The sequence below is a fragment of the Hippoglossus hippoglossus genome, chromosome 10, assembly GCF_009819705.1.
Source record: "Hippoglossus hippoglossus isolate fHipHip1 chromosome 10, fHipHip1.pri, whole genome shotgun sequence".
Lineage (NCBI taxonomy): Eukaryota > Metazoa > Chordata > Actinopteri > Pleuronectiformes > Pleuronectidae > Hippoglossus > Hippoglossus hippoglossus.
Genome location: NC_047160.1, coordinates 19,593,417 through 19,612,000, shown reverse-complemented (window position 1 = coordinate 19,612,000; position 18,584 = coordinate 19,593,417). Strand labels below are relative to the sequence as shown.

Here is an 18,584-nt window from a genome sequence, read left to right as displayed (position 1 = left end):
GTATCTTCCAATTGTCAGGTTGATAGAAATAATTCTCCCTGTAATAGTCAGGTAATGTTTGATTTAGTAGTGACTGCTGAGAGCTCAGAGATGTTGCTCAGTACAGTCAACAGACGTTCAACAGGTTTTTTCAGGACTGATGTAATGTAATGTAAGCTAGTTTCCCATGCTGCTTTTTTTTTTTTCTTTTTTGTTGGACTTTTCAAATTTGATCCATTTCGGGTATTTTCTCTCATATTTTGTTTCCTGATCATTGGATTTTACGACAATTAATTAATTGGCTGATTTGAAATGGATAATTATTTGATTCGAACTTTATCGGATATCATACCAGTTAGTCAGTGTGAGTATTTGTCATACAGTATATTGGATACTCAGAGTATTTCTGGTAATAGGTTAAAATGACTGCATCGGGCATTATCTGTTATGTTTGTGTATTATTTTGGTATGTTTTCTAAACACATTGGCTCTGTTTTGAAAAATTTCAGTCTGATCTCCCAGTGTCAGTCATCTGGCTTATTCTGCCCTGTTTTTGCCCAGCGTCAAACAAATGCAGCCTAATGCCATCCAATATTAAACAGCTATTAATTCTATCCCCCACCCCTCTAATCTCAAATGAGCAAATCTGTCCTTGTTTCCTATCAACAAACAACTGCAGTGGATGCACCTTGAAGGTCAAGTCCCCTTCTCTAATTAATTGCCCTGGATGTTTCTGATAGTGTTGCCAGGGCGGAGAGATCTTGCTAAGCCTGACATTAATATTCACACTCACTTGTTTATCTGCCATTGTGTTGTTTTTTTCCTCTGGTTGTTATTGTCATCACATTCAAATGGAGCCCAAGCTGAAAAGCTCCACAGGATAGTTGTCAATTATTTCATTGTTCCAGTGCGGTTGTCTCCATTAAAGAGTCCAGGTGCATTCTCAGGGTGCCACTTGGGAAACAGCATTCACTCCACTCATGCTGGCGCTGAGCCCTCACCGAGGGAAATAGAGTAAAGCTGCCTCAGATCCTGGGGACTCAAGAAATACTTCATAAAAATGCCAAATGTTGTCGATACGAAGCACAAAGAGCAGAGATAGGATGACAGGGTCCTTGACTTTTGATTGAGGAATGCACTTGATGATGAATTACTTCAGCTTTTTAAATCCTCGTGCATGTTGGATAATGATAGCTTTTTAGCCAAAGCACACAATCGACATCGCTGCTCCCATAATTCTTCGAGACGCTTAAAGAGGTTCACACCCCAGTGACCATGTGCATTCATCGTACTTTACCAAACAGGGCCAATTGTGTGCATTTACAATGCGATAAACCTCATTATGTCTGCCCACTAACCAGTTGTGCATTATCTGAAATGGTTTATGGAGCTTATACAGGCCAATTTACCACAGCACTTGGTTCCATTGTTGGTCCATGAATGTGATGCTTGTCTTAGGCTGACTGAGCTAATGTTACTCCTGCTCAGAATCAGGATGCAGTCTTCCTTTCGACTCTTTATATTGAGGTGATTAAACCCCAGGGAATTTGCGTCCACAGTGGGACATTATTGCTGTCACTGGTGCATAGCAAGTTGAATGCACCTCTTTGCATGTTAATCTTCCAAGTCTTGCACTTGTGTTGCAAGGAGGAAATATTTCAGTGAGAAACTTCCAAATCTGAAGGAGACCAACAGTTTTTTTTTAGAGGCAGATTATTAAAACATGAACTAATCTATATTTTTGTGGATTGTGTTGTGAAGTGATTAAACACAATCAATACGATGTATTGCATAAGTTAAAATTAAATATCGTTGAGGAAGTGAAAATAGACAGAGCTCAGAGGTTAGAACAGCTGCTTTGAGCCATTGTCTCTGCATGTGCATGCTGTGCATCCATGAGTTGTGACACATTGATTCTACTATTGGTTTTATGGCAGGCACATTTAGAGCAGGGTCAAATAGAAATGTGATATGTGAGGTTCAGCTAAAACAAAAACCTGTAAAATTAAGGCTCTATAATCACCTATCGATCCTGATTTCTAGCACAAATTGTGGTACTGATGTTTTCTCACTGATGTAGAATTAGATTTGATTCTAGTATCCTGCTTCACATCTGCACTGACAGCTGAGCCTATATTCTTGTTTATCTGTGTGCTGCTCCCACTACTACCACCATCTCTCCAAACAAAAATTCCATTATTGTGACAACTCTCTGAGGTGTTTGTAGATGCAGTGACAGCCAAGTCATACTTACTCACCGCATTTCTCTTGAAACCTAATCTCCACGCTGGCCTTGCTCACCCACTGATAGGCAGATAGTGGTGGGAAAGGCTGCTGATACACTCTGTCACCAGTTCCACTTGGAATACGTCTCCTCTCATTAGTATTGACTCTGTGCTTAGGTTTCATGGTATCTAGCTACTGACCTGTGAGAGATGAAGTTAAGGCAGGGCCATGATGCTCAGTAGCCCTTGATTACATCAGGAACACGTCTGTCATCACTACACTAGGTAATGCTGGCTCCGAGTGGTGTTGCTCCACATGCAGCTGTGTGTATAGGCAGAAAGTCTCACGGAATATTTAATGTTTGTGGTTATTGATCGCGGCCCTCGTAATGTAATTTCACCATCCTTTTTCCTCTTAGCAAATATTGGGGTTAAAAGGAGACCGTCACCCATTATAAATCCTCTTCCTTTTCCCATCTGTTTCCTCTTCCAAGCACTCTCTCTCCCTGTATCTCTCTATCTGTCTGTGTCCTTTTGCCCATTGGGCAAGGGCCCGGAGCAGTAAAGTCCTCTAGCTGATGGAATTTTATGGTTGCCATCTTGGCAGACTCCTTCATTTAACTTTATCCGTGTCAGTCTTTAGGCAGCCCAGAATACTGTCTGTATGGAGAAAAAAAAAATCATAAAATCCTGTCCCTGTCACCAGGCAAATTTAGATAACTAATTTTCAGATCAAATTATAAATCTTCTAACTTGGCTGGCTGGCAGAGAGGAGCCTACCGAGCAGAAGTTAGAGCGATCTTTGCCTCCTCAACAGTCTCTTAGAAGAGGCAAATCATTCTGTGGTGGCTGGAACCAGACGGTCAGCTAAACCAAATGGAATGAGATTACATGCTGAATGATTCTGGGGCAAGTCAAATGTTCATATTTTGTTATATACTGGCATCATTTAAAGTCAGAACCCAGTGGCTTGTGCTGCTCGTCTGGAATGTTTTGTCAAAGTGATGCAATATGTGTTTCGCAAGGGATTCTAGTGGGGAAAAATACACTTCTACCTCTGTGTCCTCACTTGCAAACAAGGTTAAAAAAAGGAGGCGCAAGTATTTCAGCTCACCATGATTGTGTGTGGTTAGATACGGATCTATACATACATATATATGAGGACAGCCATGTGTGTGGTCTCATGCATATGTGTTTCTGTGTCAGGGGATCCTGTTCTACACTGAAAAGCACTCACCTGGTGAAATCCCTCTGCTTCTGTTGTGTACTTATTACATTAGAGAGAAGGTGTCGTGCATTCTGATGGAGCACTCCCTGACGCTGTTGTCTGGAGACACGATCTGTATTGTAGAATTGGCAAGCTCACTTAAACTGAAGATGCTACCTTATTATCTCCACTGAAGACAGCTCATATCGTCATCCACCCGACCTTACCCTTATTCCTTGTCTGTAATAGTAGAAATCAACCAAACACACTTTTTCCCTTCCACAATGCTGTGCGGCGGTACTACCCTGGGAAGCTTTTCAAATTAACTTCCTTTGGAGCAGCAGTGGGTTTATCCATGAGAAAACGCACATCACACGATAATGTGCACACAATCACAGGAACGCACACATGTAGAGAAGGAATATCCGCCTGCCTCCACTTTGAAGCAGCCATGCCAGAGCTGCTTGTGTGTTACTAAATCCCATTCCCAAATACACCCCACGTCTGAGAGGCCCTTGGCATTGGCAGAAAATGCACACATAGGCGCACACAAAAGCCCATACACAAACACAATCTACATGCCTGATGCAATGTTCAGTCACTCGAGCAAGCAGAACCATTTGGGTACATGAAGCAGCAACAGTACTCTTATTAGTGAAAGTACTTTTATGCTTACACAGCTCCTCTACATTGGTTGGTAACGATACACAAAACTGGAAGAGAAGGCTTTTTAATCTTAGATTGTTGCAATGCTTAAATGTTGTGTGAGTTTGTTATTATTTTCCTTTTCCTATTGCTCTTTTTAAAAAACTTTGTATGACAGCTGGAGCACACACACAACAAATGCTGATCCAAATGTAAATGGACGGCTGAAGGAAGGCATTGACCCTACAAGGCACCTAGTGTTGTGGTCTTACTGAGAAATATGGTGCATTTGCATCCTGAATTCCACCAGCTAGCCTTTGCAATAGTCTGCTATAAAACTCACCTTCATTCATGGAAAGAAGAACAATACCACTGCTTGTAAATATAACATTTTGACCACATTACTTTTATTCTTTAGGCAGAGTGTTAATTGAAGTTTCGCTTTTAGTCAATGAACATGCCACATAGAGTTTTGGATGCATAATATCTCTTCTTATCTCCATGTGTGAACTTTGGATTTCTGAGCTGTCTACATTTCTTGCTCCATAGGTAGAGTGTCATTACCATGTCTTCAAGGCAGTGCTGAAATCCCATGGCACAGAACCTTTAGGCTTTGATATTTTCCAGAGCCACCTCCTCCCAGTATTATGCTAACCCCTTGTTGGTACAGTGGAATTTCAATATAGTAAGAGAAAGCAGTCTCTCCTCATGTCCATGTTGGAATTTTGGCATGACCACTCCCATATTCCTCTGTGACCTGCCAGGATCAACAACGAGGAATGAAGAGATGGAGCGAAGATGTAAAGGAAGAGATGCCATTACCAAGCCATACCCCAGGGTTTAGCAGTTCACTGCAGAGGTTAACTGGTCTGGCAGCACGGCGTTAGTTGGCATGGCTACCATTTCCCTGGGTATGTTTTTGCCCCCCTCCTGCTATTCTCATGGGTCTCTGTTTGATTGTCATTCAAAAGATGGCTAATAGAGACACCCTGCTGGGCTGAATCAAGTGGCAAGGAAGCTCAATACATATCCATCTGTTGATGACTAATCTCTCACGAGACTATGATATACTAATTTCCCTCTAAATATGAAAGATCACTGGAAACATTAAGATTGTATAAAAATGCAAGGGACTCTTAATATTCCATTTTTTTAAACAATAAGGATAACATTCCCCATCTCTCTTTTGTACTGTACAATAAGTGAGTTGTTTCTGCATCTCAATACTGATGCCGAATTGAGAGGGAAGGCAGCACACAAAGCAGGCAGGCAGGCAGGGGCCCTGGTCTTTGATGAATGTCTCTATCTCCCAGCATTAGGTGTTCTATTTTTCATAGCAGGCCCTACGGCCATGCTGGAGAGAGCTTGGGCCTCACATGTGCGTTCGTGCAAGGCGCCACAATCCTCAGAGATGGTGACTAATCCAGGCCTACTGTCTGGGGGTGAGAGTGGCCGCTACGAGCACAGCCGAAAGGTCACACCTGTCAGAGGTGGGGGAAAAAAGAAGCCAGAAAAGGAAGTCAGTCTTGTAGTGGCCTCTTCTTAAAAAGGCAGAGTTTCATAGTGTCTGAAGTAGTTCAAATGCATTGACACAAAAGCATCACATATTGTCCTCTCTGAATGCCTGATTTTTTTTTATTGTGTGAATGTGACTACAATTTTATTGTGAATGGCAATATTTATATAGTTCAGGGATATTTTATTTGCAATATCTGTTTAATTAATCTTTTGCTAATGGACGTCACTATAATTCAATGGAAAAAAAACTCCACAGTTCCATAGCAACTGAACAGAGGAGCTGTTCTGATTCTTATTGGTCTCAGTAGTTTTATTGGTGTGGCTCCATTTGCGTACCGTTTCCCATTCCACCGATGTGTTCATATCTGTTTGGCCATCCTTCTCCTTAACGATCCATTAATCTTTAATTTAAAGGTGCTATATGTAATTTCACACCTTGTTTTCTCTGCTCCTGATTGTGGTTTATATGGTGGTCGAAGGCACAGGGGTCATGGTCACACACAAAGAGCTTCAGTTACCAAGGTCATAATGCACAACACTACTTCTTCAGGTCATAATAAGCTACAGTGACTCACTCAAGGTGATGAGATTGGCTGACTGAGGATAGTTGGTTAACATGCTAACTTCTATAAAGTCTAGAAGGTCTTGGAGATGGAATCCGGATGCAGCATTGGTGTTAGTCTCCACTGCTTGAGACTATGAGTAAATCAATGGCTGTTAATATTAACATAGGCTATAGCAATTACTTACATACACCCCTCAAAATATATGGTCTTATATATAAAATTTCATAGCCAGGTAAAGAAATATATGCTCTTTTCATTAAAGCCGGATAGTCCATTTTCTGCTTTTCCCTGTAATGCTGCACTGTTGACATTATACCGATGGTCCTGGTGCATGGGAGGCACCACTGCACCTCAACATCAGCTAGGCAGCGTGCCAAGGCTGGGGCATCAGCCTCAATTCAACAGGCAAATTAATCTTCCTTTGTTGAGGTAGTCAAGCCCAACCTGGGAGAGAGTTTGTTTTTGCTGTTGCTCTGCTGATGTAAGTGCTTTCTCTCAAGTTTGGAGCCATTTATGGGCAGTTAAAGATCTCTTCATCTGTTATTAGGCATGGCCTGCACATAGACATCTTGATGAATAGGTATTTCTGCTGAATTGAGTGGGCTGCAGCCACTCAGCGGAGATGAAGTAATAGTCTGAATACTTGAAGAAATGGTTTATATTTCCCGAGACCTCAATGTGACTACATCCAATAAAGCTTGATTAGAGGGGAGACCCCTTTTAGGGTTGAGACAAACCCATAAATGACTGAACTCGCATTGGTTCTGCTTCACTCCCTCTTTTCTCTGAATCTTTTTCGCTGTATTTCTATTTACATGTTCGCACACTCATAATACATTACTGTGCACACCCCACCTCGAACACACATACACATTGTGGTTCTCTTTCAGCACGGATCACCTCTCTCACCCTTATCTGTTAGCTGTGCTGTCTGTGTGATGAGAAGATAATCTCCCAGTATGGGTTTTTCATGGGAAGATATTTCATAGATCATGTTATTCCACTGATGGGGTAGTACCAGACAATTTGAAATCTTATTTATCTAGCTAAGAGGGAACAGGAGAGGAAATGTACCTGTGGTTATTAGAGATGAGACGACCCCAATACAGACATGAGAAAGAGATCAAAGCTGACCACCCTGGAGATAATAACTGAATCCAATGCATCCTTCCCATAGCTTTGAGGTTCAGGAAATGTAGAGCTGTTTCTTGCTTTTTGAGTTTCTCTCTCTGTGTGTGTGTGTGTGTGTGTGTGTGTGTGTGTGTGTGTGTGTGTGTGTGTGTGTGTGTGTGTGTGTGTGTGTGTGTGTGTGTGTGTGAGTGAGTGAGTGAGTGAGTGAGAGATTTTGTTACCTCTTTGTGAGCTTTAATTCACACCTTTGACGGGACCAGTCCTCATTGGGACCTTTAGGCTTGAACTAATGAGGCAAAAGATCATTTTTGAGGCCCTGGTTAAGGCTAGGGGCAGGTTAGACTGTCCAAATTCAATATGGGGAGGGGGATTTGTGTGTGTGTTCTGTATTGTGTTTACCTGGTCAGAGAGCTCAGTCTACTTCCATTTACAATCCTGTCAAAGTTGAGGCTAGTACTGCAGACACATGAACAGAGAACACAAACACACTCGCATATCAGCCATTCTGCTTCTGGCAAGGCCCTTCAACATTCTCCCAGGACTACCATTGTCGTAAATCATGCTTGTCCCCTCCATCAGAATCTGCCCACAGAACCTGTATAGGGATTGGAGATCATTAATGTCACTGCCAAATCATGTTTACCTGAGCCCAGTTTTTGTCCTCGGCCCTCAATTTTTTCTCTTTTTGTGTAATTTATTGCACATTCTTGGCAGTTTGTTCCTAGGTTAGAGAGGATGACTAGGGAATGATGGGTTGTGGGTTTTGTGTGTTGTACTGATAAGAGTGCAGACTATTTCAGGAACAGAGGTTTAGTTAGGACAGTTACATATTGTCCCATTTGTTCTTTGAGCACAGGCACTCAACACTCAATCTGGCTATACTGGCTTGTCTACTCAAGCTGTTGCGCAATGCATAGAAATTTTCATGCATGTGTTAATTGGATCAAAATGGACCTAACAAACTTTCCTTGTTACAAGCTCAATAAGTCCTTACATTTTGAGTCAAACTTAACTTTTATTTACATTTCCCAGGCTTTAAAAGTGAGGCTACATATTCTTCCTATGGCAATATCATGCACAGATTACAGAGAGTAAGCACTGTGTGTGTTTATTTTTTGGCTGTAAATTATTCAGAAAATCAAAATGAGGTGAGGTAACAAAACCTCAATGTAATATTTCTTGTTTTTATCACTCTTAATCCCTTTATAGCACACGATTAGCTGCAAGGCTTAGTTGTGCATCCTCAAAATGACTCGACAAACCTAAAGCACTTCTCTCACTATTTGTGATTTCTTGCTCAGGATCTGTTGCAACAAAAGGTAATTGATATGTTGTTTGTTGTAGCATTGTTATTCAGCTGAATCATTGTGGAGAGCAAATCAGAAAATAAGAAAATCAGACTAACCTGAACCTGTTACCCCTGTAGTGTGTTGTCTGTATGAATGATTTATCAAGGTTCCTGCCTCGTGAAGACGGTTGGCAAAGAAGGACAAAGGAGCATATAACAGGACACCCACTAGAAATCAGCATTGGTACTCTTTCTCATTTATTCACAGTTTCCTTGTTGTTATCCCATCTTCAACCCTTTTTTGTAGACCTCCTCCTAACTTTTAGTCAGTAACTGCAGCTCCTGGTTTCATACCCAAGATCCCAGAGCAGGAAACAAGAGCACTGAGAACAGAGTTTATTAGGCCTTCACGTTGCAATCAATGCAGCAGAGACCACAGTGAAAACTTAAATTAGATCCTGTGTGACTCAACCTACATAACAGCTCACTTGTTTAACCCCCTCCACCAGGACGGTGGGAGTACATTGGGGGGAAACTAAGGGGCAACATGGCTCGACAAGCCTTTCAAGTTTTCCTCTGTTCATCACTTTCAGAAACTGGAAATTTGACTGGTACTCTGACAACTTTCTCACTTCATCTGCATATAAAATACCTAATGTCTTTGTTCATTTGGCGAACTTGTGGGACAATATTGAGCCACCTCGACCTTGAATTGATTGGTGAGTGGTTGGAGTGTAGTGCATTATCTTGAAAGCAGTATGGGTGAGTCAGTGCAAGGGCTTATTTTTAGGTTAGCCCATAAGTCTCTGAAATGATCTCATTGTCGAAAAAACCTGTCCATCAGCCATTTTTCAGTCTGCTGCAGAGTTTGCTTGTTTCTTCATGTTAAAAGACATATTTTCTTTCATTTTATATCTTTACAGTAAATCCTTCTCGTCCCTTGTATTACACTGCTGCAAATAGACACATAACTTAAGACTTCTCTCTGCAGCTAGTGTGCACTCAATTTTACTCACTCTACTTTTTTCACTCTCTTCCACCTGACTTTCAGCAAGCTGGCTGACATCTGCTCCTATCTTTATAGAGGTGTCATTGAAATTCAGTGCAGACACGAGTCCTGAAAAGCACAGGGAGAGCTGCTTAGAAGAATATTCTGCACCACACACACAAACACAACCCCAAAATTGTACATGTTCGAACATAGACATGCATTTATGCACATAGAAAAATATACCATATCAATATATGTGCACATACACACTCCCAAACAACAGTCGAGATTTACAGCATGATCTCTTGTCTGGCATTCTTAAAATATACACACAATCATGTAGCACTGTATTTAAAAAAGAGTAATGAAGTTAATTGAGAAAGATTCAGTTGTATTTAAAAAAAATAAGTGACGTTCACATTGCATGTGGCTGTGTGTGAATATACATACGTGTGCATGCTTCAGGCTGTGCATGTGCGCAGTTGGGATGTTAAAATATATTTCGAGCTCTGTTCAAGCTGAAACTGTTCCTTGAGAATCGATAAGGCGAGGCTAAAGTTCTTACCCATGTGGCTGCAGACATTAGTGTTCCAAGGTCTAAATCCTTACTTCTTAAACAGCAGATCATGGTGGAGCTCCCAAGCCTCACCCATTCCCAACCAGCAGCAGGTTTGTCTCAGGTTTTCACACAGTAGTTGTGAGAAGCAGCCGACGCTGCCACTAGCATCACTATAACGTAGCTGCTGACAATATAGCACTTATGTTATTGTGTTTTTCCTCAATTTCAAGAATCAATACAAAGTAAAAGTAAAAATGATCTGAAATCATGTTAATACTCCATCAATCCTACACACCTAGCTACATATGTGCCTACAACTAATATCTGAACTGTATGCATTTTTTTTTATTTCATTGTCCACAAAGTAGCTTTTTGACCCCTGTCATTAATAATTACAGCTTATAACATCATAATATAAATTAATTTAGGAAATGTACCTTCTTGTATTATTGTACATAAATAAGTAAAGTAAATCTGAGTGACTGGTTCATGCAGCAGTGATTCAGATCTGTCGATAAGTCCTCTGTGTTTGGGGGTGCTCCGGGCTCACCTAGTTAAGTGAATACCATACATCAAGGCTGAGTCCTGGCTGCAGCAGCTCAGGTTTGAATCTGGCCTGAACCCTTTGCTGCATGTTCGCCCTTCTCTCTTCCCTGCTGTTCCTGTCTATCTCCACGGCAGCTGTCATTTAAGACAAAATGCCCCAAACAAATGTTTAACAAAAAGTCTTGTTTGTTCTACTCAAACATATATATTTAATTGTAGCTCATAGATTTTATTCATGTATTTAATTGCTGTGCTTGTTACTGTCCATCTCTTTCTCCCTTGTCCCTATTTTAATTATTGAATTATCAGTAAACTGCCTGAAGTTGTTTGTTAACAGGTTAGGTTCAATTTTTTTCATTTATTTTTTTGAATTTGAAAAGTTTTGCAATGGTTCATTGTGTTTAGTGGTTTCACCATCATTTAGCCGGCAAATACACTTTGTTTTTGATTCAACCTTGCTTTACTGACGGTGTCTCCTTTCCCTTAAAGTTTATGTGATGATAATGAATCCATATCTCCTTGACTGAATTGTGTGTCATTGTGGACATTTTTCAGTTGCTCGTTGAAACACTGATGATGCCATATTGCAGGCAATCATTCAGTTGGATTCAAGCCAAGGGAGTTTGCTGACATTGCCTGTTGGTCTGCTGTCCCCTCGCCCACATTTGAGGCATAGTCAGGAGGACGGACGTGCTTGGTGTTTTTTTTTTTTCTGGAGCTTGAACTATCTAGCATTGGTCAGGGCTAAAGTTAAACGTGTGAAAATGAAAGGAAAGGGTGTGAGGTAAACACAATCATCCATGTTGTTGGTCTGGTAAAGGTCAAGGAGGAAGCATCACAAACAGGTTAACCTCGAACTGACTTCTACTTTGACTTTGGGACAAAAGCTTGCAGATAATGGCTTCAGGATGAAGAGAAACATTTTTCATCAGGAGTGTTACCTCAAAGCTTGCCAAGCATTTGCCATATAACACAATGGCATTTCTTTTCTTGTACGATCTTTATATAAATCACAATTTAAATTGTTCTCATACACTATGAAAAACATACAATTCTTAAGGACATACTGATTCACATTTTTATTTGTGATGCAGCCTGTGAGAAAAATAAAACACACTTTACACATTTAGTTGTTGCTGATGAGGCTGAAATAACGCATTTTGTTTACCACTGAATGTGTTGATTTCTAAAGTCATGTAAGAGATTTTCTGCAAACACCGAAGCATGCTTTATTTATAACTGCTTGATAAGAAAATTCTATACAAAACGTGGGGCTTGTTTTTTTTTCTGTTTAGTTTGAAAGTTTAAAATCCATTTAGAAGAACATGGCCTTTCTTTAATAAAAACATATTCCTAGATAAATCCTAGTTCTGAATAAATAAATTCCATGTCTATTCAATCCTCATGGCTGAGCTGCCCCATATTTCTCTATAACTGACCTTTCATTGCATTTATGTATACACACACACCCACCACAAACAAATCTAGAAGCAGCAAACCGCTGCTCGTAATTTAATAACTGTTACAAACTATTGTGGGCATTTTTGTGTTGAAATAAAAGGGGAATCAAATCATTTAATATCCGGGTCTTATAGTTTCAGTTGTCACTGGGTGCTCTTCCTCCAGACCTTGGGGATCAACACACACACAAACAAAATGATACATTGTCCACTGCCCAGTGCTTCTTATAAAATGAAACCTGCAGTGCTATTTTTAAGCTTTTTCCAGCCAAATCCCCAACTGTTCTCAGTCATCTGCTCTGTTGCGGCAACCTTGTCTTGTCTGGTCACAAGATGTAATGCCACTGCACTGATTATTGAGAGAATGATGTAGACCTAATTAAACGTAGAAGGCCCTAATTGTGTCTGTGTTATCAGCAAGTTATAGTTGGTGAGATGTGATAAAACTGTCCGTCCATTGTTTCGTGACCATGACCATAGAAGATAGAGGGAGAGAATAAATAGAAGTAGAAGAAAAAAAGCCCCCGGTGCATACAGACACGCTCACATATTTCTTGTGGCTGTCATCCAGGGTTCAAAAACACCTCAACAGTGTGGAGTGAGTGAAAGACAGAGACAGACGGATGGGGAAAAACAGGAGGAAGTAAAGACAGTGAATTGGAGATGGAGGAGAGAAAGGGATGAAATGCTTGGCCACATGGTCTTGTGGGAAATCCCCCACCGAGCTGGGAGCCCTGTGCCCTGGTGGCTAGATGAAATGTCTTATCTGCCAGCAGCAGGACTCTGTCCTTTAAGTAGGGCTAGGGAAAACTCATTGTCCAGCCAACCAGCATCTCAACTGATCCGTGTTGCAGTTGACCTTTACCACAGCTGCCACAGATTCATGCCAAACTTAAGATTGTGGTGAATGTAAGATTGTTCATTTCTATAACATCTCTCATATTTGTGGGTTTTCTATTTGTGAACAATCCTTGTTTCCTTGTGAAGTTGCATTGACAGTGTTGTTTTTTCAGGTCATATTTGTGATGTAAGACAAAGAGCGAGACGTGGTGATTGGCTGTGCATGTCTGCAGAATGTCTTTTACCCGTTCTTGTGATATCTTTGCTCTCAACTAATCTACCAACCCCTAATGAGCAGGAAATTAAGTTATAATGTGGCTATCTTGCAGCATGATATGCACTAATTGCTTAGATTGTATCTGTATTATTTTTTTTACAAGAGAGCAGGGTGCTCTAGTAATTTTCATTAATTACACACAAAGAACTAATTAAATTTCTCATTATTCCACAACTTTGTCTCCATTACTTTTTTCGGGATGTGTGGTTGTTTGAGGTGAGAATATTTTTTCTTTCATTACTTCTCAACAACAGTGTTGTTGACACAATCACCCTATGGGGAGTTGGAAATGTGTTCTTATCACTCTCCCCCACGTACAGATATTTTTGTCCAGCTTGAAATATGTTGCTGTAAAGTCTAAGATATTGTTTGTCACCTTGAATGGCTTCAAAATAAAACTGTTAATCAAAACAAGTTGTTTTTGGACCTAATCACCTTTTGTCCAAGTAACGAGACAACTCACGAGGCTTTAACACCTACCTTGTTTGTTCTGTACCTTTTGACTAATTAGTTTAATCCAAATCAAAATAATAGGCGAGAAAGATGCGTCAGACCATGGACTGGATCAACAGACCAACATTTATTCTGACCAATAGAGGTGTTCTTAGTCTGGACCGTGGTTCTGTTGCAATTTGAACCAACTGCAGGATGTTGACACCAAACTATAAAATAATAAAAAGAAGTGGAAGAGAAGCAGAATTACAGAATTAAACTTGTAGGATAGCTTCTTTTCAAACACAATGTTTGAATGATGAGAAATGTTCATTCAGCGAATTTGAACTTTTGACTACTGTTGAGTACTGCCCCTGAAGTTGGTGATGCTGGTATTAATATTAGTGTTTCCCCTAGGATGGAGTTGTAGCTGCTGAAGTAAAGGTAGAACTTGATGAACTTCAGCTTGGAGAAGCTCCTGTCCTCTCTGGTTTTATATTATTGGTAACGATTTCAACAAGAAAATATGTCTGTGATAGTATACCTTCATCGTATTATTAATGAATTGTAGTTTATTTGGTAGCATCTGGTAGTGCACCAATTGCATTAGTACTGTACCAAGTTAGAGGTGCGCTTTTTGATGGACTCCACTGCCCCCCCCCTTACTCCCACCGAATAGACAACACTCCAACATCAGACGCTTGCCCATCTACAAACCAATGAATGTCAAGTATAGGTAGATGTAGGCGAAAACGACATGTCGTACAAATGTCAAACAAAACTCTTAAGTGCGCTTCCTAAATCAACGGGATCAGCGCCCTTAGTAGTTAAATGGATTTGTAAGGACTATTTTGGTTGTTGCATTCTTGCTTCTTTTATAAATTAGGTTCAAGAATCAACAGTGCCCTTATTTAAATAGACCATGAAGTGCTGTGATGAGTAATGTCACAGTCAGACACAAAGCCTTGGTTGACTTTCCTGCTCGCCATCTAAGTAAATCATTGTAACAGGCTGTGATGAATTACAAAGACTTGAGCACAGACCTTTTCTTCTTCTGTTCTTGCATCACTTGCTAATGGTAACTCGTCGTCACGCAGCACTGCAACGGATACGAGTTAGGAAAACATTTAGAGGGTTGTATATTTGTGAATGTCTCTGAGAGAGGGAGGTAGCGAGGCTGAATGCAGTCAGCCCTCTCCCAGATAGCTTCCAGGCCAGACACGCTGTCGCCATGTGGTTTTTCCAGTAAGCTGACAATGAAGCTGAATAATGTATCTATCAGTGAGTGTGCCGAGCACTGGGCACTGAGGAAGCTGCCAGGTTGTTATGGGCTCATTACAGGTGAAGATGACATGTGGCAGTGCAGCCTCCTTGGCATTGTCTTTCTGCCCTGCCCTCCATAGAAGGCACGACACTCTGTCACTCCCCATGGGATAGAGAAAGGGAGGCAGAGGTGATGGAAGAGAAGGGAATGAGCCTCAATGCTACCCTAACCCCCCAAAATGAAATTGACAGGCTTGCTGAAGTAATTGCTCCCAGCACTATTTTCTTTGGCAGGAAATACTGTTATCGACAAATAGGGGATTCAATAAGCGGCAGGAGATGAGGCTCTAGGCTGTGGTCAAAAGGCTGTGCCCGTCCTCTACTGTTGAGGTTGCAGTTTCACATGATGCTCCATCTCTCTCCCCTGCCTTTTCTCCCTTGCTCTGTTTCTTTCTCTTTGTATTTACCCTTTACTTTTTAAATCCCTCCCACTCCCTCTACCTCTTTCAATTTATATGTTGCTACTTCCTCACGTACGACCCACACAACATCTCTCCCCCGTCCCTCTATCTTCCCTTGCTCCCTTCCTCTAGGGTCTCTTTTTGACCACTTTTGTCTGTTGACCGTTTTTGTCAGTCTGGTGAGGAAATCTCGATTACCCAGTAGCCAGCAGGTAATGCCCCCCCACCCTCTCCTCAGATTGTTTCTCCGCCGCCAGTGTGGTGGTGTAATGTTGATATTATCCCAAAGGATTTCCATTGATTTGGTCTAGGGTCATGAAAAAGCAGTTTATGGTCAGTGTCTTTGGTTTCCAGAGGTCAGTACACGCTGTGAAACCAGAGCTCCAGCTTTTCTGGACATAGTGGTTCGCCTGCTGGGAACTGCTGAGAGGTAGGGAGATAAATAAAAAGTGGGTGATGTTTTTCCTTTCACTGGCCTATGTATTACTGAGGAATTAATGTTCTGAAAACGTAGTTGCCTAATCAGCCATATCCAAAGTGCCTTTTCTCAGACTATGCAGTTTTCTCTTGCAATGATTGGGTCAACAGTTATGTCATTCACTTCTTGATTATGCAGCGCGTATTTTTTACTGCCAAGTGCTCAAGTTTTATCAGCTTTAGTACATTTTGATCTGGTGTGTTTACTGATGCTAGAAAGCTGTTCTTGTCAAACCAGCTCTATTTATTAAGCTCTGACTCCACCAAATTCAATCCTCGGCCAAATGCCAGGTGATTGATCTTCAGACTTGCATGAAACCCACCCCTTGTGGATTTTATACATTTCACCTGCCGTTATCTTTAAAGCTTTATTTAGCAGCGTGCTGGCATATTGCCTCTTCGGTGTCTGCCCGACGTGCCTGCTTTAGCTTCTGTTTTTCATCAAAACAGATCAGCAGACAGCATCGTGTTTTGAGAGCCCCAGCCTTCTCTTCAGTGAAAACTTTGTTGAAGAGTTGTTGATTTGACTGCTGTGATGGTGGGACAATCACACATATTTTCAGCAGGCCGACAGTATATTACACTGCTGCCTCAACAACGCACGACCTGAGAATACAAATGCCACTCGCTGTTAATCATTTTCCTCTCACCTTTTGGAGGACGAGGAACACCGACGTGGACTTAATGTTCCTCCTGCATTTCCTGGCATGATTGGATCAGACATGTGTGATGCACTGTTCCAATTAGCTGTTTAAATGGTTCTGGTCCCAGGCCTTTCGGTTGGTCCCTGTCCAGGGAGTAGCAGCCCTATTGGATAATGAAAACTGTAGTTTCTGCCTTCCTCTCAACAGGGAAGGATCCCCCTGGAGGATCTACAGGCCCATTCTACTAAAATTGTTATGAATTAATGAGCACTTTTATGCAGTTTGCCAGAGGAGGACATCTGTGTAGCTGCCTAATAGTCCAGACACCACTCAGGTAGATTCTAGACTTGGGATCTGCAACATCTTGTGCAGTGCACCTCACACTGTTTTTATATTGATATCACAGCAAAACATTTTCTTTTTTTTTAGCTTGTTACAGAGGAACATAAAAACCTCACATATTCAGATTAAATGGCTAAGTAGGCATTATGTTGTCTACCGCTTTCCATGTAGTTTGAAATCAGCAGCCTGGTAGTAAATATTTCTTCATTCTGATCTGAAGCTTTGTATTCTAGATACAGTTTGTCACGTATGTGTTTACTACATGTCATATTGTTGTTTATTTTACAGGATAAATATTGTTTAGTTGTTGACCATAGTATCTTTGTATTTGTTCCTGCTTGTGAGAATAGAGTGATTGTTTCAGCCTCGCAAGTTCATCTTCAAGCTGAATGATATTGGCAAGTCTCTAATAAATGGGAATACAATTTATTTGGTACCTCTGAGATAAGTCCCATATACTTACTTTGTTACCATACATTTTCCTTGCATGGCCAGATGTCTAAAATGGTGCTCTAAAAAAGGACCCAGCCAACTGGTGAGGCATATAATAATTTGTGTTGATCATGACATTAATTAAGAATTTTTTCACACAAACCTTTTTTGGCTTTTTCTGGAGTAACAATTGCAAGTAAATATCAAAGTTGATAAGGAAGAAAAATAGTGGCTTTACATATCAAAGTCAAAAGAAATAAAATGTGGTTGAAATTTTTTTTAATTCAATTCATAAATACAGTCACAGAATATTACAGATAAAAAAAGTCCTAAACATGTTTTTTAAAACATGATTTTTAAGGATTTAAAATAACGTTATTGTCACTTTTATACCAGTTTTACATCACTGTCTGTGGTTAACCTTGTAGTAAAGCTTGTATGAAGTCAAAGCCCCCACATTCCTTCTTGTGGTTTTGTTACCGGTCTGGGATCATTCTTTTTTTTTCTCCGTCTCATACCACATATCTGGTTCTACCAATATCATTCATTATTTTTGAGTCTAGCCGTTCATAGCCTACACCACAGAAGCATGTATTACAGCAGAAATGTACAACAAAGAGTTCTGTGGCAGGTACTAGTTGAAACATCTAGATGATAATGAGGCTTGTCACCTCTCCCTATTGTCTAATAAGTAGGTTCAGTAAGATAAAAGTGAAGACAGTCACTCCCCCACATTCACCCTGTGCAGCTTGAGAAAAAAGATGAATAGCACAAGTGTTTGTATAGATCATGCAGAGAAAGACAGAATAGACATAAGCACAGAAAACAGATTTACTACAAAATCAATCTATAGTCTGGAAAACAAGACAATTATGTTAAACTCAAACTCTTTTTTTAAAAGTGCTGGTAGAATACAGATGAAACATGACAGAGCATATGGTTCCTTTATGTTTACCCTTTCCGGGGGGAAAATAAAAAACTCTTACTTGTGGAATGACATTAGTGGACTCTTGTTTACAATTTTTTGGTGTAGCTTACAAACTGTTCCTCTCATAAAGAGAAGACCACACATTGCAGGGGAGCAGCAGGCTTCTATTAACCAGATAAATGAGTTAGCTTATTACTTCCCAAACTGCCCATTAGCTCGGCTCACTTTGTGGGGATCCAGCCGTCCAGGGATGAACACACGGAGGAGGAATCTGCCCAACTCTCTGGTTCAGGCGGTTGTTTTGCTGTTTCTGCAGCATGTTTCCTTATTTTGACCTGAAATGAAGCTCATTTTTACAACAGAACCTAAAGAT

General features: G+C 40.7%; 1 protein-coding gene across 7 annotated transcripts in view; it reads left to right on the top strand.

Moving 5' to 3' along the window:
• Positions 1-18,584, top strand: part of diaph2 (diaphanous-related formin 2) — a 337,820-nt gene that overhangs the window by 73,304 nt on the left and 245,932 nt on the right. The gene's annotated exons all lie outside the window — the stretch shown is intronic.